The 22972-nt window shown below is 50.1% G+C and overlaps 1 protein-coding gene across 2 annotated transcripts in view; it reads left to right on the top strand.

Moving 5' to 3' along the window:
- The window catches only part of LOC144769250 (5-phosphohydroxy-L-lysine phospho-lyase-like), a 479590-nt gene that overhangs the window by 428186 nt on the left and 28432 nt on the right, over window positions 1–22972 (top strand). The window contains exon 13 of one of the 2 annotated variants that reach the window (XM_078653310.1): window positions 4620–4667. The exons of the other annotated variant lie outside the window; for it this stretch is intronic. The gene's annotated coding sequence lies outside the window, so the exon portion shown is untranslated. Of the gene's footprint in view, window positions 1–4619; window positions 4668–22972 lie in introns of those variants that run through there. 2 annotated transcript variants of the gene reach the window in all.

Below are 22972 nucleotides of genomic sequence, written 5' to 3'. Positions count from 1 at the left end.
TCGGTTCCAGAAGTAGACTATGGTTGCTATTCCCGCTACTTTCTGGTCCCCAAAAAGGACGTATGCCTTCGTCTTATCCTCGACCACAGAGGCCTCAACTACTTCCTCAAAAAAGAGAAGTTCAAGATGCTCACTGTGGCTCAAGTTCTTTCTGCCCTGGACCCAGAAGACTGGATGGTTGCACTGGACTTGCAGAATGCTTGCTTCCATATTCCTATCCTGCCTGCCAGTTGTCGTTACCCGCGGTTTATGGTGGACCACGAGCACTTTGTTTGCAATGCTCCCCTTCAGCCTCACCAGTGCCCCTTGGGTGTTAACCAAGGTGATGGTGGTGGCCGCAGCTCACCTGCAGAGATCCGGGGTTCCAGTCTTCCTCTATCTCGAAGACTGCCTGTTAAAGGCGGGCTTGCTCCAGGCTGTTGATTCCCACCTCCAGACTACAGCGAACCTCCTGCATTCGCTGGGGGTCACTATCAACACGCAGAAGTCACACCTGATTCCTTCCAGGCGCTCCCTTTCATCTGCGCTGTTCTGGACACTGCACAGTTTCGGGCCTATCCTCCTGAATGGCTATTCCAGCATATTCAGGCTATGAAATCGACGTTTCAGCCTCTATGCTGGATTTCTGTTAGACTGACTCTGAGGCTGATGAGTTCCATTGCCTCCTGCTTCCTGCTAGTCACTAGTGAATCATCCCAGATGGCACATGTGGGCTCTGCAGTGGGACCTAAAGTTCTAATGGGCGCAGCATCAAGGAAATCTCAATGATCTGGTCCAGATATTGGCGGGAACTGTACAAGATCTGCAGTGGTGGCTGAAAAACCACAAATGGGTGACAGGCAGACCCCTCTCTCTTACCCACCCAGATCTCACAGTGGTGACGGATGCATCACTCCTGGGATGGAGCTGCCATCTGCGGGAGGTGGAGATAAGAAGACTCTGGTCTCCCGCGGAAGCTGGGCTCTCCATCAACCTATTGGAGCTTTGTGCGATCCAATTGGCAATGAAAGTCTGCTTACCATCCCTCAAGGGAAGGCTTGTGCAGGTGTTCATGGACACCACCACCACCACCATGGGGTACTGCAACAAACAGGGCAGGGTGGGGTTGTGGACCCTCTGTCAAGAGGCTCTGCGCCTCTGGACTTGGCTGGAGCAACTGGTGGTTCAACACCTGGCCGGTTCCCTGAACGCCAAGGCTGACAAACTCAGCTGTCGATGCCTAGCGGATCACGAGTGGCTTCTCCATCCTTAAGTGGTGAAGGAACTCTTTCAGCAGTGAGGAGAGCCTTGGTTAGATCTGTTGCCACCGTTGAGAATGAACTATGTCAGCAGGTTGTGCATTGGAGTTTCCAAGGTGGCTCTCGCTCAAGAGATGCTTTTTATCTTGAGTGGAGTTCAGGCCTCCTTTTCACTCACCACTCCTGTCCAGAGTGCTGAAGAAGATCAGGGGTACCCGGGCACAAGTCATTCTTGTGGTTCCAGACTAGGCATGGAGAGTTTTGCATCCCACGCTTCTGCAAATGAGCATAGATCCTCTGATCAGGCTGCCCCTTTGGGAGGATCTTCTGTCGCAGCAGCAGGTGTGGGTCCTCCATCCGAACCTGTCAACCCTTCACCTCCTTGCATGGAGATTGAGCAGCGACAGTTGTCCGCATTTGACCTTCCTCCCAAAGTGTGCAAAGTTATTCTGGCAGCCAGAAGTCCCTCCACTTTCTCGATATATGCCTGTCTATGGCACAACTTTTGTGAATATTGTACAGAATAGTCTATTGACCCCGTCTGCCTCTCTTTCTGGCATATTACTTTTCATCGTATCTCCTGCCCCGCAGGGCTCTGTTCTGGGCACTCTAAAGGGTTACCTTTTGGTCCTTTCTGCCTTTCTACGGTTGCCAGACCAACCGTCACTCTTCAAGTCCTCCATTGTATGTAGATTTCTGAAGGGGCTTACACATCTGTTTCCCCCTCATATTTTATCATGCCCTGGTGGGTCCTTAACTTGATCCTCACTTACCTAATGGGTGCCCTTTTCGAGCTACTGCACAATAGTCCCCTCATGCTGCTTACGATCAAAACAGCCTTTTAAGTGGCAATAACTTCATCCAGGAGGGTGAGCGAGCTGCAGGCACTTTCCTTTCAGCCTCCGCACCTGACCGTCTTCCCAGAAAAGGTAGTGCCCCCCACTAGGGATCTTTTTTTTGCCTTGAGTGGTGACCCCTTTTCACCTAATACAATCTGTCACCTTGCCCCCTTTTTATGCTATTCCTCATCCTTCTAAAGAAGAAGAACGTCTCCACTGTCTTGACCCAATAAATACGTTATCATTCTACCTTGACCGCACTAAAGAGTTCCAGGTGGGCGACCAACTCTGTGTGGGATACGTTGGAGCACAGAGGGGACGTGCTGTGCAGAAGAGGACCATCTTCAGATGAGTTAACCTCTGCATTAAGATCTGTTACGCTCTGGCAAATAAACAGCCTCTGGAAAGCCTCAGAGCTTATTCCACCAGAGCTAAGGCAGCTACCATGGCTCTCCAGCGTGGTGTCCCGGTCCTTGCCATCTGTTAGGTGGCTACATGGGCATCCCTGCACACATTTGCCAAGCATTATTGCCTGGACAATCAGGTCTTTAGGGAGGGCTTCTTTGGCCGTTCAGTCCTACAGGACTTTCTGGTTTAAACCTTTATGCAGTCCCTCCTCCGGGAATGGTATTGCTTGGGTATCTGTTCACAGGTAAGGAATCTGCAGCTAGATGTCTCTTTCAGGTGGACAAGTTACTTACCTTTGGTAACGCCTTATCTGGTAGAGACATTATCTAGCCGCAGATTCCTTACAGACTCACCCATCGTCCCCGCATTACGGATCTGTTATCGCTTTCAAGGCTGTTCCCCCTTCAGGGCCCTAGTTATATCAACACAATACTGTCATTCAACTTCAATGTTCCCGCGCTTCCGGCGTGGAAATTCGTGAAAAGTACTGCCGTCTGTGCACCGACGTGGCACCAATATAGGCGATGGGGTCACGCGGACTCGACCTGCGCCACCTCTTGGCGCGCAGGGGTACTGCTCAAGAACAATTCTTCCAGATCCAGTCTGATAACTGGGAAACTCACAGGTAAAGATTTTGCGGCTAGATCATGTGTCTACCAGAAAAGGCATTACCAAAATTAAGTAACTTGTCCTTCCGTGCAAACGTTGTTCCCGAAGACCCCGCTTTGCACTGCCAAGCTCACACTCGCTGGAGTTTGACGAATCTAGTCCATACCCCTGGCCTGTGGGTGTTAGTTCATCTTTTCTAATAGTTCCCCTGTGCAGCCCAGCTCAGGCGATCCACTACTGCTCAAGACATGCAAGCAGCCTCCATCATGCTTGGGACTTTTCTCCGCTTCTGCTCCATTCACCCCATGCCAATGCTCTATGCTGACAAGCTAACACTGGAGTTTCTGATAAATCTGCTCAGTACTCCTGTCCTCAAAGCTCCAAGTGTAATTTATCTTTTTCTCACGGTCCTCCTGCTCAGCTTGTCTGGAGCAGTCCATCACTTCTCAAGTCGCACAAGTGGTCTCCATATTTCTTGGACGTTTTCCCAGCTTCCTCTCCATTCCTCTCTTTAGCGACATGTAACTGAACATAACAGTTAGAAATCCCATTGGGGAAGACTTCTCCCCCTTCAGTGGTGTATCCAAATGATGTAAGAAAAATCAAGGGGGGAGTGAAGAGGTGGTGCTGGGTGGCACCAAGGTGGGCACGTCCTCCTCTTTTTTAAGGTACAGTCAATCAATAAGGTCCACCTCACGTAGAGATAGTGTGTATCCTGATGTTAGTGGAATACACAATGCATGTTAAAATACCCCTCACACACCAAAAGGGCCCTTGGTGTCATGCTTCATCATCGGGGTCTTCCCGCCCCGCTGCGGGACGGGGCAGTGCTGCGACAAGCGACTACGCTGGAGCACCTTTGAATGTGGGTACTATGTGAGTGAATTGGAGTGAGTGTCAGTAGGGTCAGGGGTGATACAATAAGGTGATGTTTAAAAAAATACCTGGCCTAGTGGTAGAAAAAACTATTTAATAGGCACTGTCTGGTATTGTTAAAAAGTGTGATTCAGAGAGATAAAGCAAGTTAATGGGCTTACTCTCCTGTGTGGGTCAACATGTTTCGGGGTGCAGTGCCCCTTCGTCAGGACCGGGGTAAGATCCCCCTGTCACTCACTAGTGTCTCACCACAGTAAAAAGATATATACTAAGGTGTATGTACATATAAGTGTGAAGTTACTTGTCTTATCAATGTGTATGGATATATATTTTATATTTATACACAGTTCCTAACACTATCAGAATTCCTGATGTAGTATGCTTATGGAAGAAGGAGTCAGTGCCCCATGAGCCAGCTCTAGACAAAGGGTATTATGAAGGTCCAATCAACCCCCAGCACGTCGGTGCTTCCTCCTTCATCTGTGGCTTCCGTGTTTGTCACGCCCCGAACCTTTTTGACCCACACAGGAGAGTAAGCCCATGCATCAGAACATTTTTACACCTGATATATATCATACACACTAGGTCTCAGTGAAAGCTAATATATATATATATATATATTTTATTATTATTATTTTTTTCTTCAAAGGCGAAACGCGTCTGTCGAGCTGGAGGGGAGAGGAACTGAATGCACCGAATAAAGCATTTTTAGCTTTACATCTTGACTCCGAGTGTGCCTCTTATCTTGTTAGCAGACTAACTGGCTTGCTAAGTTAAGGAATATATATATATATATATATATATATATATAAATATAAATATATATATATATATTATATATATATCAATAACCAGTTCCAACGAATACACGCGCTCTCAGGAGACAAGGTGGCCAGCAAACAATCAAGGTGGAAAAGTTGTTTAATTCACAACGCGTTTCGCCACACACGATGGCTTGATCACGTGAAAACAAGGCACATCACTCAGAACCTATATGCTGCACGAGTTAATGAACATAGAAAGTGGACTATCTGATAAGCTGGAATGTAAATACAACAGATGCAAAAAACAATACGTCAGCCATTATGATGATACATTATATCCTGTTGTAAAAAAGAATCATAAATCAATTCAAGCATTTCATTAATCACGAGACATCTATATACAGTATGTACACATGGAAAAATCGTGTCTTCATGATAGCATATCGGCAGAAAATATGTGTGTATAAATATCTGTAAATTTATACAGGGGCTGCCCTCTTAAATTATATAGTTAAATCCCATAGAGAGTCCTGGGATAGTGCGACCGGAGTCTGTAATAACCTGAGCATAGAAAAGAGAAAATCTCAAAATGGGGCATCATAAGCCAGCCATCACGTGATCTCCATAAGAGGCCGCTAGTGCTGAAATTACCGCAACCAGCGTGAGAAAGAATGTGAAGCAGTTAATAAAGTTAAAACATTCAAACCTCGGCGTACAATAGAATAACACAGTTTGCATGTCAATCAGCAAAATGTCCAAAGGAATAATTAAACAATGGACACGAATGCACACATATACATGTGGTCCGGCAAGTGCCTGTAAATGTGTTAGATAGAGATCTCGCAAAGAGGGGGGGGCCTGTATCAAAAGGTAGACAGCTGGGCTGCAGCTGCAGCTGCATACAACGTTCCACAGAGAACAAAAGTTACCCGTGCTGGCAACGGTAATGGTGAGTGCCACAGTGTTCTGATGCTTGTGAGATAACGGAAGAACAGAGAGGAGGGGAAGAATGCCCGTGCAAGGTGAGTGAAGATAGTTGGGGCCCATCTAACTCCTAAAAAAACTAGAAAAAACAATATATGCAAATAACAATAAGTAAATGGACTAAAAATAGCTGAAAGGCTAGAATCTAACATACTTATCAGTACACCAGTAAACAACAAGTGTACATAAAAACATTATGAATCATGAATGCATAGCAATACATAAATGGAGAAGAAGTACTGAACGGTACATGTATCTGAAGGGAACTGTTACTTTAAATGAACTGAAAGCTCCTCTTCCTGATTAAGACCACCAGGGTCCTTAGTTTGAAAGTCAATTATTAGTGTGGACTCTCTCTGCCTCAGTTTAAGGACCCTATTGCCACCCCTAGGATTCTTGACAACCTGTTCTGAAATAATGTAGCTCAGGTCCTTGGTATTGGAGTAATGACTCCTTCTAAAATGACGTGCTACAGGATACTTCGGATCAAAGTTAGTGATAGCCCGATTGTGTTCAAGAATCCGCTTTTTGGCCACACAAGTAGTGCTACCTATATACCACAAATTGCACGTGCAAATGATGGCATAGATGACAAAGGTGGAGCTACATGTGAGAAACTGAGTGATGTTTTTAGATACCCCATTGTAACTAACACTAGTGTGGCTCTTGCTGTTGGCACACGCTTTACAGTGGCCACAAGGGAAAAACCCCTTGAGGCCTTGCATGATGGAAGGGGGATAACAAGTGATGTCATTATGTACCAGCATGTCTCTGATATTGTGGTTGCGCCGATACGTAATGCTGGGTCTACCTGGGATGTTGTTGCCAATCACATTGTCAGATTTCAGTATATCCCAATTTTTTTCAATTATTTTCCTGATTGCCTGGGCATCTGAACTGTACGTGAGTATGAGTCTCGTGGTGTCTTCATCAGGTTCACTCGGTAAGAGTTTGTCAGCCAGAGTACATGACCTCTCAACTTTGTTAGCTCTTTTGAGGGCAGTTTTCAAAACCCAATTAGGGTAGCCCCTAACCCTAAATCTTTCCATAATCGCCTCACTTTCTAAGCTGTAGGACAGATCGGTATTACAATTGCGTTTTGCCCTCAGCAGTTCACCGTACGGGATGGACCATTTCAAATTATCCGGATGACTACTGAGGGCATGTAATACGCTGTTACCGGCAGTGATCTTGCGATGTAAGGTGGTATGAATTTTGTTGTCAACAATTTCCAATTTTACATCCAAATACTCAATTTCACTCTTACTCATATTGCCAGTAAGGACAATGTTGGAATTATTGTGGTTTAATCTCTCAATGAAGATATTAGCCTCGTCAATGGATCCCTGCCAAACAATAAAAAGATTGTCGATGTAGCGGAGCCACATTGACACCTTTTTGAAATAATGCTGCAAAGTGGGATCAAGGCATAGATTTCCTTCCCACCTCCCCAAGAACAGATTAGTAAAACTTGGGGAGAAACATGACCCCATGGCAGAGCCTTTGATCTGTCGGTATAGTATGCCATTGAATAGAAAAATATTGTTACTCAAACAGTATTCCATCATATCCAAAAGCATATTAGTATGCTCACGAAATCTGATATGTCTATTAGAAAGGAGTAGTTTCTGTCCTGTAACTCCAGTTCTGTAGTAGGGGTATCTCTGTTATAGTCATAATCTAGTGAATAGTCCCGCCCATGTGCGTGGACCCCGGAGCAATCAAAAATAATCTCTTACAGTGTCAAAAAATGCAGAAAATGCATAGACACTTAAGAGAGAATTTAAAGACAGATAATGCAGCCAAAAAGGCTACACTGTCCAGTACTTCAACTAGAAATTCCACCATAAAATCCACAAAACAGCAAAGCCTGTACAGATTTCCCTTGCTTAACAGCAAAATCCCTCAGGAATGATAGAGAGAAGAACCTGGACAGACAAGCCCCATAGGCTGCCATTATGTGGCTTAATTAGGATACTGTGCCTTTAAGGAACCTTCCAGAACCTTCTCCCAGTATCCCAGAATGCATAGCAGGTCCAACTTAGTTTCAGTTCTTTTTGAAGGCGTAGAAAACGCCAGACCTGTAGCATTATGAACATGAATAACTCTCCACCGGGGAGGCGGGAGGGCGCTTATGACTATAACAGAGATACCCCTACTACAGAACTGGAGTTACAGGACAGAAACTACTCCTTCTGTAGTAGGGGATCTCTGTGTATAGTCATAATCTAGTGAATAGAATGGCAAGCCCATCCCCACACCAAGCGGCGGTGGAGAATAAAATAACGCCACTACTGTGCGAACAGATTCCGCAGCGAAGCCTGCCCAACCTGAGCGTCTGCCCTGGCATCAGTGTCCAGGCAGTAATGCTTAGCAAAGGTATGGACCGACTTCCAAGTGGCCGCCTTGCAGATCTCTGCAATGGGAACATTACGGAGCATAGCTGTCGTAGCAGCTTTGCCCCTGGTGGAATGAGCCTTAGGCTTGCCCCCTAAGGTCTTATTAGCTTTGTAGTAACACAACTGTATGCAGGACACAATCCACCTCGAGATGGACTGTTTAGAGGTAGCAAGACCTGTCCTGACCGAGCCATAATTGATGAACAATTGGTCTGACCTACGAATATCCTTAGTCTTATCAAGATAAAACTTCAGCACCCTCCGCACATCCAGGGAATGTAAAGACCTTTCCGCTGGAGATGAAGGGTTCTGAAAGAACGTAGGCAAAGTGATAGTCTGGTTGATATGAAAATCAGAAACAACCTTGGGAAGAAACTTAGGGTGAGTACGCATAACAACCTTAGCATCATGAAACACAGTATAAGGTTCTTGGCAACACAATGCCTGAATCTCACTCACCCTGCGGGCCGATGTAATGGCCACGAGGAACGCCGCCTTCCAGGACAGGTGCTGCAACGAAGCCTTATGAATGGGTTCAAAAGGCTCCTTCATCAATCTGGACAGCACCACATTCAGGTCCCATGAAGGCGAAGGAAGCCTGACAGGAGGGAACACTTTCTTCAAGCCTTCCAAAAAATCTTTGATCACAGGGATCTGGAAAAAGGAAGTCTGTGAAGGGCCTTTCCTGTAGGCAGTCAAAGCAGCCAGATGAACCTTAATGGAATGGACATTAAGGCCCGACTGCGCCAGATGTAGCAGATATGGAAGGATGACATCTTCCTTGCATGTCGTAGGGTCATAGCTCTTAGACCTACACCAGATGCAAAAACCTCTTCCACTTGTAAGCATAAGAAGTCCTAGTGGAAGGTCGCTTAGCCTCCTTCAGTATGTCCATACAATCCTCTGGGAGATTCAGATGGCCATATTGCACTATTTCAGGAGCCATGCCGCCAAACTCAAAGACGAGAGGTTGGGGTGCACCATCCGCCCCCCGAACTTCGTGAGAAGGTCCGGCCTGCACGGCAGCTTCATGTGAGGAAGGAGAGATCGGTGGAGCAGGTCTGTGAACCACCACTGTCTGAGCCATTCCGGGGCAATCAGAATCATTCTCGCCCTGGATTGGGACAGCTTGATGAGAACCGCCGGAATCAGGGGAATTGGTGGAAAAGCGTACAGAAAGCTGTTCGACCAGTTGATCCATAACGCGTTCCCCAGCGTCCCCGGCTGGTAGTACCTGGAGGCGAAGCCTCGGCATTTGCTGTTTTCGGCGGTGGCGAACAGATCTACGTCTGGAGTTCCCCACCTTGCGAAGACTTCTCCTTGTACTTCGTCGTTTATGACCCATTCGTGGTTTTCCTGAATGAGTCTGCTCAGTTCGTCTGCCTGAACATTCTGCACACCTGGCAGATGGGTGGCCGTTATCGACAGTCCTCTGGCCAGAAGCCAGTGCCAGATCGCCTGCGCCTCCTGCGACAGAGTGCGGGATCTCGAGCCCCCCTGCTTGTTGAGGTAATACATCGTTGTCGTGTTGTCCGTCTGAACAAGCAGAGAGTTGGTCTGAAAGGACGGATGAAAGGCCTTCAGCGCCAAGTGAACAGCTCTCAGTTCCAGGAAATTGATGTGGTACGTGGACTCCGTCGGGGACCACGTCCCTTGAATTTGTAGGTCTCCGGAGTGCGCTCCCCAGCCTTGGAGAGACGCATCCGTCACGATGGTCTGTGTGGGAATGCCCTTGTGGAAGGGAACCCCTCTGAGGAGATTCTCCTTCGAGCACCACCCCTTCAGAGACTGAAGAGCATGTAGAGACAGTCGTATCTTGTCGTCCCAAGAACCTCTCCTCTGGTCCCACTGATCCTCCAAGCACTCCTGCAGCGGTCTCATCTGTAGCCGTGCGTGAGGAGTGAGAAAGATGCAAGAGGCCATCGATCCCAGTAGAGAAGACACCGTCCTCACAGTCGTAGACGGAGTGTTCATGAGAGCCTGAGCCTTCCGAACGAGTGATACACGTCGCTCTTCCGAAGGAGACACGCTTGCTGACAGCGTATTGATGGAGGCTCCCAAGTACTGGATGCACTGGACCGGAATCGGGACCGACTTGGACATGTTGATGTGCAACCCCAGCTTGTTCAAGAGAACGCACGTCTTCTGGAAGTGTGCTTGAGCTTCCGAGAAGGAGGAGGCCTTGATCAACCAATCGTCCAGGTACGGGTAGACAAACACCTTGTTCTTCCGCAGGTGTGCTGCTACCACTGCCATACATTTCGAGAATGTCCTGGGTGCAGACTTCAGCCCGAAGGGTAGCACCGTGTACTGATAGTGATTGGTGCCGACTTGAAAGCGCAGAAACTTCCTGTGTTTGCATGCAATGGGCACGTGGAAGTATGCGTCCTGTAGATCTATGGCACACATCCAATCTCCTCGTTGCAGCTGAGGGTAGATCTGATGCAACGATAGCATGCGAAACTTTTCTCTGCGAATCCACTTGTTTGCCTGTCGCAAATCCAGAATGGGCCTGAACTCGTTTTTGTCCTTCTTGCGGACAAGAAAGAACCGAGAGTAAAGACCTCTTCCTCTTTGAGACAGAGGTACGTCTTCGATCGCCCTTTTCCTTAGCAGAATGTCTGCCTCCGCCTGAAGCTCGCGCAGTTGATACTGCAAGCTGACGGGAGGAATCGATGGAGGAGGGCTGGTGAAACGTAGACTGTATCCATTGCAAACAATATTCAGCACCCACTTGTCCTGAGTAATTTTTCTCCACTCTGCCAGAAAAAATTGAACGCTTCCCCCCACCGGAGCGGGTAACGGACGAGGGGGAAGTAACCGCTCAGGGTCGAGACCCGGCCGGGCCCTTGGTCGCGGTAGAGGACTGTTGTCGACCTCTACCCCCTTGGCGTTTCTGGAAAGGCCGCCTGTACTGCTGCTGCTGTTGATGTTGTCCAGCAGACTGTCCCCTTCCACGACCCTGCGACCCAAACCAACGTTGGAACTGTCGGAAGGGTTTCTTCTCCTTGGGCTTCTCCAAGCCCACCGCCGTCAGGGTCTCCGCCTCGGCCTTCATCCTGGCCATCTCGTCATCAGCGTATTTTCCGAAGAGGGTATCTCCGGAAAACGGGAGATTCACCACGCGTTGCTGTGCTTCCGGTTTCAGTGACGTCAACCTGAGCCAAGCATGGCGTCTCTGGTGAATCCCGTGGCAGTATCCGTGCGCTGACAGCAAGGAGATGTCCGCTGCGGCGCCGATGGCCTGGTTAGAGACCAGCATCCCCTCCTGGACGATCTCCATGAAGTCCTCCTTGCGGTCTCGAGGGACAAGGTCCGCAAACTGCTCCATCGAGTCCCACAGTGCCCGGTCGTAACGCCCCAGCAACGCTGAGTCACTGGCGGCCTTCATTGAAGAGGCGGACGTCCCACACGCCTTACGACCAGCAGAGTCGATCCAGCGGCTCTCCTTGTCCGGAGGCACCGTGGACGCAGGGGAGGTGGCATGAAGCTTTCGGGCAGCTGTCACGATCACTGAATCCGGTACCGGGTCCTTCCTCAAGAAGGCTGGGTCCGAGTCCGGAGCCCTGTACTTTTTTAGGATCCTGGAAGGCGCAGACTTCACCACTGCCGGCGTCAGGAATAGCTGTTCAGCGGGCTCAAGGAGCCCTGGAACCAGAGGTAACAGGGGGCGAGACAAGTGCCTTTTGTGTAATGTCTCAAAAATCACAGAAGTAGAAGTTGTAGGCGCTTCAACCTTGATTCCCAACTTCGCCGCTCCACGCAGGAGAACCTCCTGAAACGTGCCAATATCGTCTATAGGAGACACTCTAGTCTCCGGCGAATCGGACAACGTGGGCGAGTAGGAACGGGTCCCAGAGGCAGAACGTGACCTGGACCGACGTCTCTTATGGTGATGCCTGGATCTTGAGGAAGATCCACGTCCACTCCTCGATCTGTCCCGTCTCCCCGAGCGAGACCTCGACCTCTTGGGTCTCGGACGTTCCTTCGGCCTCCCAGGGTCAGGAGTCCTAGGCTTCTTAGGAGTCTTCTTCGGTGGCGTCGGAAACTTGGGCATCGACACCGCCCTCGGCGGGACCGGGGGTGGAGGAGTAACCGGACGCGGGGTCTGCGGAGCCGGCCTCGGAGGTGGGGTCGGGGCCTTCGGAGGTGGACCCTTCGGCAAAGCAGGCCGCGAAGGAGGTGCAGAGGGCTTCATCGGAGTATCCACCCCGGAATGCGCCGTTCCCGGCGAGCCACCATCCCGTCCGGAGCGTGGGGAGCCCCCCACAGTCCTGGGCCTGTCCTTAGGACCTCCAGACGCCGAAGATCGGTGCCCAGACGACGACCGATGGTCCCTCGACGTCGAACGGCCCTTCGGCGTCCACCGTTTCTCACTTCTCGACGTCGAACCGTGTCTGCGTCTCGACGTCGACCCGACCAGATGGACGAACCACGAAACCTCGACGACGGGCGATGGTGCCTCGACGGCGACCTCGACCTCTTCGCCTGTCTCGACGTCGACCTCTTGGATCGTCTCGACGTCGACCTCTCGGACCGTCTCGACGTCGATCTCCTTGAGCGTCTCGACGTCGGTCTTTTCGAATGCTTCGACGTCGACCTCTTCGGCGCCGGAGACTTCTTCCGTCTCGACGGCGGCCTCGACGACGAGGATCCCCTCGACGACGATGTCCTCGACTGCGAACGGCGGTGTCGCCTCGACGGCGAGCGCCGACGCCGGGCCCTCCGATGTCGACCACTCGACGCCGACACCGACGACGAGGAGATCGACACCGGCTTCGACGGCGGCCGGAACACGTTCCTCGACGTCGACGGGCGACGTTTTCTCGACCCAGAGCCCTGGGGAGACTTGGAACTGGCCGTTGACCGTCCTCTCGACGTCGTGGTCAGAGCAATTGACCCAGACGGAGATCTTGGGCGAGGGCTGGTCTTCCTGCCCCTGGGGAGCCCCCCAGAGGCCTCAGCATGGGCAGAAGGAGCCCCTCCTGACCCACCTCGTGCCTTTAACCTCCTTTCTTCAAGTCCCTGAAGTCTGATCTTCTTCCTCTCCTTCAGGGTCCTTCCAGAGAAGCCTTTGCAGATCACACAGTCCTCAGGGATGTGGGAAGAGGGAAGGCAGAGAATACAGACCTCATGGGGGTCTGACTTGGCCTTCTTCCTTGAGCACTCCGGGCATTTGTCGAATAATGCAGGCATTATGGACAAAAAAGAGTGCAGAAACTCAAGAAGAAAGTCACCAAAGTACTTTTAAAGCACCAAAAAACGAAATTAGTGTAAAACACCAACAAAACCCTTGAAAAGGGAGAGCTCAATGCTCCAGGGTCCTGCTTGCAGGAGCCGGAAAAAAGAACTGAAACTAAGTTGGACCTGCTATGCATTCTGGGATACTGGGAGAAGGTTCTGGAAGGTTCCTTAAAGGCACAGTATCCTAATTAAGCCACATAATGGCAGCCTATGGGGCTTGTCTGTCCAGGTTCTTCTCTCTATCATTCCTGAGGGATTTTGCTGTTAAGCAAGGGAAATCTGTACAGGCTTTGCTGTTTTGTGGATTTTATGGTGGAATTTCTAGTTGAAGTACTGGACAGTGTAGCCTTTTTGGCTGCATTATCTGTCTTTAAATTCTCTCTTAAGTGTCTATGCATTTTCTGCATTTTTTGACACTGTAAGAGATTATTTTTGATTGCTCCGGGGTCCACGCACATGGGCGGGACTATTCACTAGATTATGACTATACACAGAGATCCCCTACTACAGAAGATAATATTCACATGCTTCCAATCCCTGCTCATGATCAATTATAGTATAGAGGCTTTGAACATCCAAAGTCATGAAAACATAGTCAGTCTTCCATTCCAAACCTTCAATTTAGTTCAAAAAATCTTTAGGATCTTTGACATTACTGTCAAGATTACTGACAGCATCTCTAAGAAAGTGATCAATGTATTTCGAAACTCTTTCAGATACGCTGCCCCGCAATGAGACTATAGGTCTACCTGGTGGTCTAGTGATATGTTTATGTATTTTGGGAAGGAGATAGAGTACCGGTAGAACAGGGTAATCACACTTAAGATAGCAATACTCTTCTAAGGTGAGGATGCCCTTGTCTCTCCATTCAAGTAAGTTATCCCAAATACTAACAATGCTCAGATTGTAACGTTCAAAATAAACCACCTCATAGAATGTGCTATCAGTAAGTTGTCTCTCTTCCTCCTCCAAATACTGTTCTCGATCCAGGATAATAATGTTACCTCCTTTGTCCGCGGGGCGGACAACAAGACTAGTATCCTCCATGAGGGATTTGAGGGTTTGTCTTTGTGTAAAAGTGAGGTTAGGAGCAGACTTGTACTTGTATTTACATTGCTTTTGCCTATATTCATTCAGATATTTGTTCACACACTCATGGAAAGTATCTATACTATCATGAGGTAATGTAGGTGTGAAGATAGATTGGTCTAAAGTTGGTATTTGCCGCTGCATCTGTGGTGACATCAAGATCAGACAAAAATTGTGTAGGGGTGATGGACAATTACCCAAATCTAACACAGTACTCAAGGTCTCAATATCATTGATATTAAAATCAAAATCAAAAGGATTAGATGCACCATCCATACATTCACTGATATTACTGGCATCACCTTTCAATTTGTGCCATTTTTTAAGTTTCAATTTGCGAATGTATCTGAATACATCAATCCCATTGTCCGTATATTTAGAGTGGTATGAGGGACAGAAAGACAAACCGAGACATAGGGTTCTTTTTTCATTGATGTCTATACTTCTCTTAGAGAGGTTAATAATAGTTTTATTCACCATGTTATCATCCATTAATAACCTCGTTTGGCGCGTCTGTTGGTTCCCATGCCGCCACGTCCCCTGCCTCTTCTGCCACTGTTGTCTGAGTCTTTTCCTTCTATTCTTTCGTTGCCTCTTCCGTGGCCTCGTCCTCGCCCCCTCTGTCCCCTCGGTTTTGGCGTTGGTGTTTCTCTTGATGTTATACGGCTCTCCTCATTGCCTGGTACTCATCTAAAAAAGACACCTGGTTCTTGCTGGTTTTGACTGATGTTTTATTGAGTACAGAGACGTCTGACTCACTTCCGCTCGTAGATGCAACCTCAGTCCCCACGTTTCCTCTCGAGTCAATAAGGCGGCTATTAACCGACCCCTCATTAGCATAAAGATGATCATACTTATGACTAAAGGTCAAGATCCGTCCACTGTTATAGTCACCATAGTCACGAATGAGTTTCCTCTCCTTGCGTGCCTTTATGTCAGCTTCATGTTTAGCCAGTCTCTCATGGATGCTAGTAAGACATTTTTCTAAGTTTTCAGTATCTGTGTTTTGTTTAAGTATCTCCATAAGGTCATTCATTTCCTTAATGATGGCATCACGATCTGACCATGCGTACTTAATTAGAATTTCAAGCATTCTCCTAGAGCTGGCTGCTGAGTTGGTAGACCATTCTTCCAGCATCAGTGGATTCGGTTTTTCATAGGTAGGGGTTGGAGTAGTTTCTGTCCTGTAACTCCAGTTCTGTAGTAGGGGTATCTCTGTTATAGTCATAATCTAGTGAATAGTCCCGCCCATGTGCGTGGACCCCGGAGCAATCCTAAAAATAATCTCTTACAGTGTCGAAAAAATGCAGAACTACACAGACACTTAAGAGAGAATTTAAAGACAGATAATGCAGCCTAGAAGGCTACACTGTCCAGTACTTCAACTAGAAATTCCACCACAAAATCCACAAAACAGCAAAGCCTGTACAGATTTCCCTTGCTTTAACAGCAAACACCCCCTGGAATGATAGAGAGGAGAACCTGGACAGACAAGCCCCATAGGCTGCCATTATGTGGCTCAGAATAGGATACTGTGCCTTTAAGAGAACCTTCCACAACTTCACATTATCCCAGAATGCACTGCAGGTCCCAGTTACTTTCTACTTTTTGAAGGTGTAACACGCCAGACCTGTAGCATTCCTTACATGAATAACTCTCTCCACCGGGGAGGAGGGAGGGCGCTTATGACTATAACAGAGATACCCCTACTACAGAACTGGAGTTACAGGACAGAAACTACTCCTTCTGTAGTAGGGGATCTCTGTGTATAGTCATAATCTAGTGAAAAGAATGGCAAGCCCATCCCCACACCAAGCGGCGGTGGAGAAAAGAGAAATAACACCACTATTGTGCGAACAGATTTCGCAGCGAAGCCTGCCCAACCTGAGCGTCTGCCCTGGCATCAGTGTCCAGGCAGTAATGCTTAGCAAAGGTATGGACCGACTTCCAAGTGGCCGCCTTGCAGATCTCTGCAATGGGAACATTACGAAGCAAAGCTGTCGTGGCAGCTTTGCCCCTGGTGGAATGAGCCTTAGGTTTGCCCCCTAAGGTCTTATTAGCTTTGTAGTAACACAATTGTATGCAGGACACAATCCACCTCGAGATGGACTGTTTAGAGGTAGCAAGACCCGTCCTGACTGATCCATAATTAATAAACAATTGGTCTGACCTACGAATATCTTTGGTTTTATCCAGATAAAATGTCAACACCCTCCTAACATTCAGGGAATGTAAAGACCTTTCCGCTGGAGACGAAGGATTCTGAAAAAACGTAGGCAAAGTTATAGTCTGGTTGACATGAAAATCAGAAATAACCTTGGGAAGAAATTTAGGGTGAGTACGCATAACAACCTTAGCAGCATGAAATACAGTATAAGGTTCTTGGCAACACAACGCCTGAATTTCACTCACCCTGCGGGCCGATGTAATGGCCACGAGGAACGCCGCCTTTCAGGACAGGTGCTGCAACGAAGCCTTATGAATAGGTTCAAAAGGCTCCTTCATCAATCTGGACAGCACCACATTCAATTCCCATGAAGGCGAAGGAAGCCTGACAGGAGGGAATACTTTCTTCAAGCCTTCCAAAAAATCTTTGATCACAGGGATCTGGAAGAAGGAAGTCTGTGAAGGGCATTTCCTGTAGGCAGTCAAAGCAGCCAGATGAACCTTAATGGAATGGACATTAAGGCCAGACTGCGCCAGATGTAGTAGATATGGAAGGATGACATCCTCCTTGCGTGTCGTAGGGTCATAGTTCTCGGACTTGCAACAGATGCAAAACCTCTTCCACTTGTAAGCATAAGAAGTCCTAGTGGAAGGTCGCTTAGCCTCCTTCAGTATGTCCATGCAATCCTCTGGGAGATTCAGATGGCCATATTGCACTATCTCAGGAGCCATGCCGCCAAACTCAAAGACGAGAGGTTGGGGTGCAACATCCGCCCCCCGAACTTCGTGAGAAGGTCCGGCCTGCACAGCAGCTTCATGTGAGGAAGGAGAGACTGGTGAAGCAGGTCCGTGAACCACCACTGTCTGGGCCATTCCGGGGCAATCGGAATCATCCGCGCCCTGGACTGGGACAGCTTGATAAGAACCGTCGGAATCAGGGGAATGGGTGGAAAAGCGTACAGAAAGCTTTTCGACCAGTTGATCCATAACGCATTCCCCAGCGTCCCCGGCTGGTAGTACCTGGAGGCGAAGTCTCGGCATTTGCTGTTTTCGGCGGTGGCGAACAGATATACGTCTGGAGTTCCCCACCTTGCGAAGACTTCTCCTAGTACTTCGTCGTTTATGACCCATTCGTGGTTCTCCTGAATCAGTCTGCTCCGTTCGTCTGCCTGAACATTCTGCACACCTGGTAGATGTGTGGCCGTTATCGTCAGTCCTCGGGCCAGAAGCCAGTGCCAGATCGCCTGCGACAGAGTGCGGGATCTCGAGCCCCCCTGCTTGTTGAGGTAATACATCGTGGTCGTATTGTCCGTCTGTACAAGCAGAGAGTTGGTCTGGAAGGACGGGTGAAAAGCCTTCAGTGCCAAGTGAACAGCTCTGAGTTCCAGGAAATTGATGTGGTACGTGGACTCCGTCGGGGACCACGTCCCTTGAATCTGTAAGTCTCCGGAGTGCGCTCCCCATCCCTGGAGAGAAGCATCCGTCACGATAGTCTGTGTGGGAATATCCTTGTGGAAGGGAACCCCTCTCAGGAGATTCTCCGCTGAACACCACCACTTCAGAGACTGAAGAGCCTGCAGAGACAGTCGTATCTTGTCGTCCCAAGATCCTTTCCTCTGATCCCACTGATCCTCCAAGCACTCCTGCAATGGTCTCATGTGCAGCCGCGCATGTGGCGTCAGGAAGATGCAAGAGGACATCGACCCCAGTAGAGAAGACACCTTCCGCACTGTCGTAGATGGAGTGTTCATGAGAGCCTGAGCCTTCCGAAGGAGTGATAATCGTCGCTCCTCCGAAGGAGACACGCTTGCTGACAGCGTATTGATGGAGGCTCCCAAGTACTGAATGCCCGGAGTCGGGACAGACTTGGACATGTTGATGTGCAACCCCAGCTTGTTCAAGAGAACGCACGTCTTCTGGAAGTGCGCTTGAGCTTCCGAGAAGGAGGAGGCCTTGATCAACCAGTCGTCCAGGTACGGATAGACAAACACCTTGTTCTTCCGCAGGTGTGCCGCTACCACTGCCATGCACTTCGAGAAAGTCCTGGGCGCAGACTTCAGCCCGAACTGAAGTACCGTGTACTGATAGTGATTGGTGCCGACTTGAAATCGCAGAAACTTCCTGTGTTTGTGTGCAATGGGCACATGGAAGTATGCATCCTGTAGGTCTATGGCACACAGCCAGTCTCCCTGTTGCAACTGAGGATAAATCTGATGCAACGACAGCATGCGAAACTTTTCTCTGCGAATCCACTTGTTTGCCTGTCGCAAGTCTAGAATGGGCCTGAACTCGTTCTTGTCCTTCTTGCGGACCAGAAAGAACCGGGAGTACAGACCTCTTCCTCTTTGAGACCGAGGTATGTCTTCTATCGCCCTTTTCCTTAACAGGATATCGGCCTCCGCCTGGAGCTCGCGCAGCTGATACTGCGAGCTGACCGGAGGAATCGATGAGTAGGGCTGGTGAACCGAAGACTGTATCCATTGCAAACAGTATTCAGCACCCACTTGTCCTGAGTAATTTTTCTCCACTCTGCCAGAAATCCCCTACTACAGAAGTAACCGCTCAGGGTCGAGACCCGGCCGGGCCTTTGTTCACGGTAGAGGACTGCTGTCCACCTCTACCGCCTCTACCCCTCTGGCGTTTTTGAAAGGGTCTTCGGAACTGCTGCTGTTGTTGCTGCTGCTGTTGTCCCGAAGATTGTTCTCGTCCTTTCCCCTGCGAACCGAACCGTCGTTGGAACGGGCGGTAGGGCTTCTTGTCTTTGGGCTTCTCCAGGCCCACAGCCGTCAGGGTCTCAGCCTCAGCCTTCATGCGGGCCATTTCATCGTCGGCATGTTTTCCGAATAGTGTTTCATCGGAAAAAGGCAGATTGGCCACCCGCTGCTGTGCCTCAGGCTTGAGTGACGTAAGTCTGAGCCAAGCATGGCAGCGCTGGTTGACCCCGTGACAGTAACCATGTGCCGCCAACAGCGAGATATCCGCAGCGGCGCTGATGGCCTGGTTCGAAACCAGCATCCCTTCCTTAACAATTTCTTGGAAGTCCTCCCTCCTGTCGCGTGGCAGAAGGTCTGCGAACTGTTCCAGGGAATCCCACAGCGCACGGCCGTACCGCCCCAGCAATGCCGAATCGCTGGAGGCCTTCATAGTAGTGGAAGAAGTCCCACAAGCCTTCCTTCCAGCCGAATCAATCCAGCGGCTTTCTTTATCCGGTGGCACGGTGGAGGACGGGGAGGTAGAATGCAACTTCCTGGCCGCCGTCACTATCACAGAATCGGGCACTGGGTCTATTCGCAGGAAGGCCGGGTCCGAATCCGGTGCCCTGTACTTCTTCAGAAGTCGGGAGGGAGCAGCCTTCACCACCGCAGGCGTAAGGAACAGCTCCTCCGCAGGTTCGACCAGTCCTGGCACCAATGGCAGCAGAGGGCGAGACAGGTGCTTCTTGTGAAGAGTCTTGAATATCACGGACGTCGTAGGTGTAGGAGCCGTCACCGTGATACCCAACTTCGCAGCCCCCCTCAGGAGAACCTCCTGGAACGTGCTGATGTCGTCTACCGGAGACACCCTAGTCTCCGGGGAGTCCGATAAAGTAGGTGAATAGGAGCGAGTCCTAGATGAGTCCATACGGGACCTCGATCTTCGCCTCCTATGGCGATGCCTAGATCTAGTGGAGGACCTGTGTCTACTCCTCGATCTTCCTCTCCGTCCGGAGCGCGACCGTGATCTCCTAGGTCTGGGACGCTCCGCCGGCTTCCCCGGGGCGGGCGTCTTGGGCTTGGACGGGACCTGAGGCTTAGGAGTCCCTTTGGGAGGGGTCGGAAGCCTGGGCAACGAGACCGATCTCAGTGGAACCGGGGGCGGCTTTTCTGGCACATGAGGCTGCGGTACCGGTGGAAGCGGAGGCAGAGGAGGTAACGGAGGAGGGGTCGGAACCCTCGGAGGGAGACCCCTCGGCAACGGAGGTGGTGGTGTAACAGTCTTCTTAGGAGTATACACCTCGGAGTACACTGATCCCGGTGACCCGCCTTCCTTTCCAGATCCGGACTGTGGAGAGCCCCCCACAGCATCAGGCCTCTCACCACGATTCCTCGACGTCGAAGAACGGTGACCAGACGGCGAGCGTAGGCCCCTTGACGTCGAGCGCCCCTTCGGCGTCGACCGTCTTCCATGCCTCGGCGTCGACCGCATTCCATGCCTCGACTCGATCTCGTCCGCCTCGGCGACGACCTCTTGCGTCTCGACGACGACCTCTTGCGCCTCGACGGCGACCTCGACGGCGACCTCTTCCGCCTCGACGGCGATCTCTTCCGCCTCGACGGCGACCTCTTCCGCCTCGACGGCGGCCTCGACGACGAGGATCCCCTCGACGACGATCGCTTCCTCTTCGTCGACGGCGAACGGCGGTGTCGCCTCGACGGCGAGCGCCGACGCCGGGCCCGTCGACGCCGATCACTCGACGATGACGACGACGAAACCGTCAAAGGATTCGACGGCGGCCTGTGTAACTCCCTCGACGCCGACCGTCGATGTTTCCTCGACCCAGAGCCCTGGGGAGATGGGGAACAGGCCGTGGTCATCCCTCTCGACGTCGTGGTCAGTGCCACAGACCCAGACGGAGAATGGTGACGTTTGCTGGTCTTCCTGCCCCTGGGGAGCCCCCCAGAGGCCTCAGCATGGGCAGAAGAAGCCCCTCCAGACCCACCTTGCGCCTTCAGCCTTCTTTCCTCGAGGCCCTGAAGCCTGATCTTCTGTCTTTCCTTCAGGGTCCTGCCAGAGAAGCCTTGACAAATCCCACACTCCTCAGGAGTGTGGGAAGAGGGAAGGCAGAGGATACACACCTCATGGGAGTCTGATTTCGCCTTCTTCCTGGAGCACTCCGGGCATTTGTCAAATAATGCAGGCACATTTTACATCAAAAAGGAGCAAAAAACCAAGAACAACAGCACAAAAGTACTTTAGAAGCACTCAAGTCGAAATTATAGTGAAAAAACACCAATAAACCCTTGAAAAGGGAGAGCTCAATGCTCCAGGGTCCTGCTTGCAGGAGCCGGAAAAAAGAACTGAAAGTAACTGGGCCCTGCAGTGCATTCTGGGATACTGTGAAGTTCTGGAAGGTTCTCTTAAAGGCACAGTATCCTATTCTGAGCCACATAATGGCAGCCTATGGGGCTTGTCTGTCCAGGTTCTCCTCTCTATCATTCCAGAGGGTGTTTGCTGTTCAAGCAAGGGAAATCTGTACAGGCTTTGCTGTTTTGTGGATTTTGTGGTGGAATTTCTAGTTGAAGTACTGGACAGTGTAGCCTTTTAGGCTGCATTATCTGTCTTTAAATTCTCTCTTAAGTGTCTGTGCAGTTCTGCATTTTTTCGACACTGTAAGAGATTATTTTTGATTGCTCCAGGGTCCACGCACATGGGCGGGACTATTCACTAGATTATGACTATACACAGAGATCCCCTACTACAGAAGCTGCAGTAATTGTCCCCGCAGACACGCTCAGTCGCGTGTGCCCCCGCTTGAGGGCCAGCGGCGACCGTCTAACAATTAGAATTGTGTGAGTCTTGAATGATTGTTTCCCGCTGTTCTTATTTTTTTTTATGACCCACACCGACGCTCTTCAGCCAGAGTGCTTTTTAGACGCACCCAGGCCAGGCCAAGCCACACACTGCGTTCGGCCCTTTCAGACACACCCAGGCCAAGGCACACACAGCATTCGTCACCCCCAGTATGTGTGAGACAACGGGCAGTCCCCCAAGGGAGTCTTGCGAACGGTTACTTACCACGCTTCGAGGTGAACGCCTTTGTGACGCCCCAGCACACGGCCACAGCAGACGATCTGATTAATGTACGACCCAGATGGCATGAAGTGAGAAACGTAGCACACGCCCCCAGCGTGCCCCTTGATGCGGCGCAATTGCGTAATTGGTGCTTCACAAGGCCTGAAGGGCGGACACACGCCCACAGCGCGGACACATGCCCACAGCGTTTGTCACGGCCCCAGCGTGCCCCTTGATGCGGGGTAATTACGACTCAGATGGTATGAAGGGTGGAACGTACCACACGTCCCCAGCGTTTGTCACGACCCCGGCACACGCCCACAGCAGAACGCAGACACGCCCACAAGGGACTACTTTGCTGGCACAGTTCTTTTACCTTTTAAATGTATATGGTGGCCGTCTGCATAGCCTATGTCCTTCTGCTGCAACTGCCCTTTCCAACGCTGTATTGGGTGTTGTGATTGGTGCTGTGGTTACTGAGATTACTCGCCTCAAAGGTTTGGGCTCTCTCTTTATAATATTAGTATGGATTGATACCCCTCGGTTCCTTTTCGCCAGAATTTGCAGCGCTCTCGCGCCGGTTC

This window comes from Lissotriton helveticus, chromosome 7, assembly GCF_964261635.1.
Source record: "Lissotriton helveticus chromosome 7, aLisHel1.1, whole genome shotgun sequence".
In the NCBI taxonomy this organism is placed as follows: Eukaryota; Metazoa; Chordata; class Amphibia; order Caudata; family Salamandridae; genus Lissotriton; species Lissotriton helveticus.
Note: the sequence above shows the minus strand (reverse complement) of the source record. Positions and strands in the feature narration are given on the sequence as shown.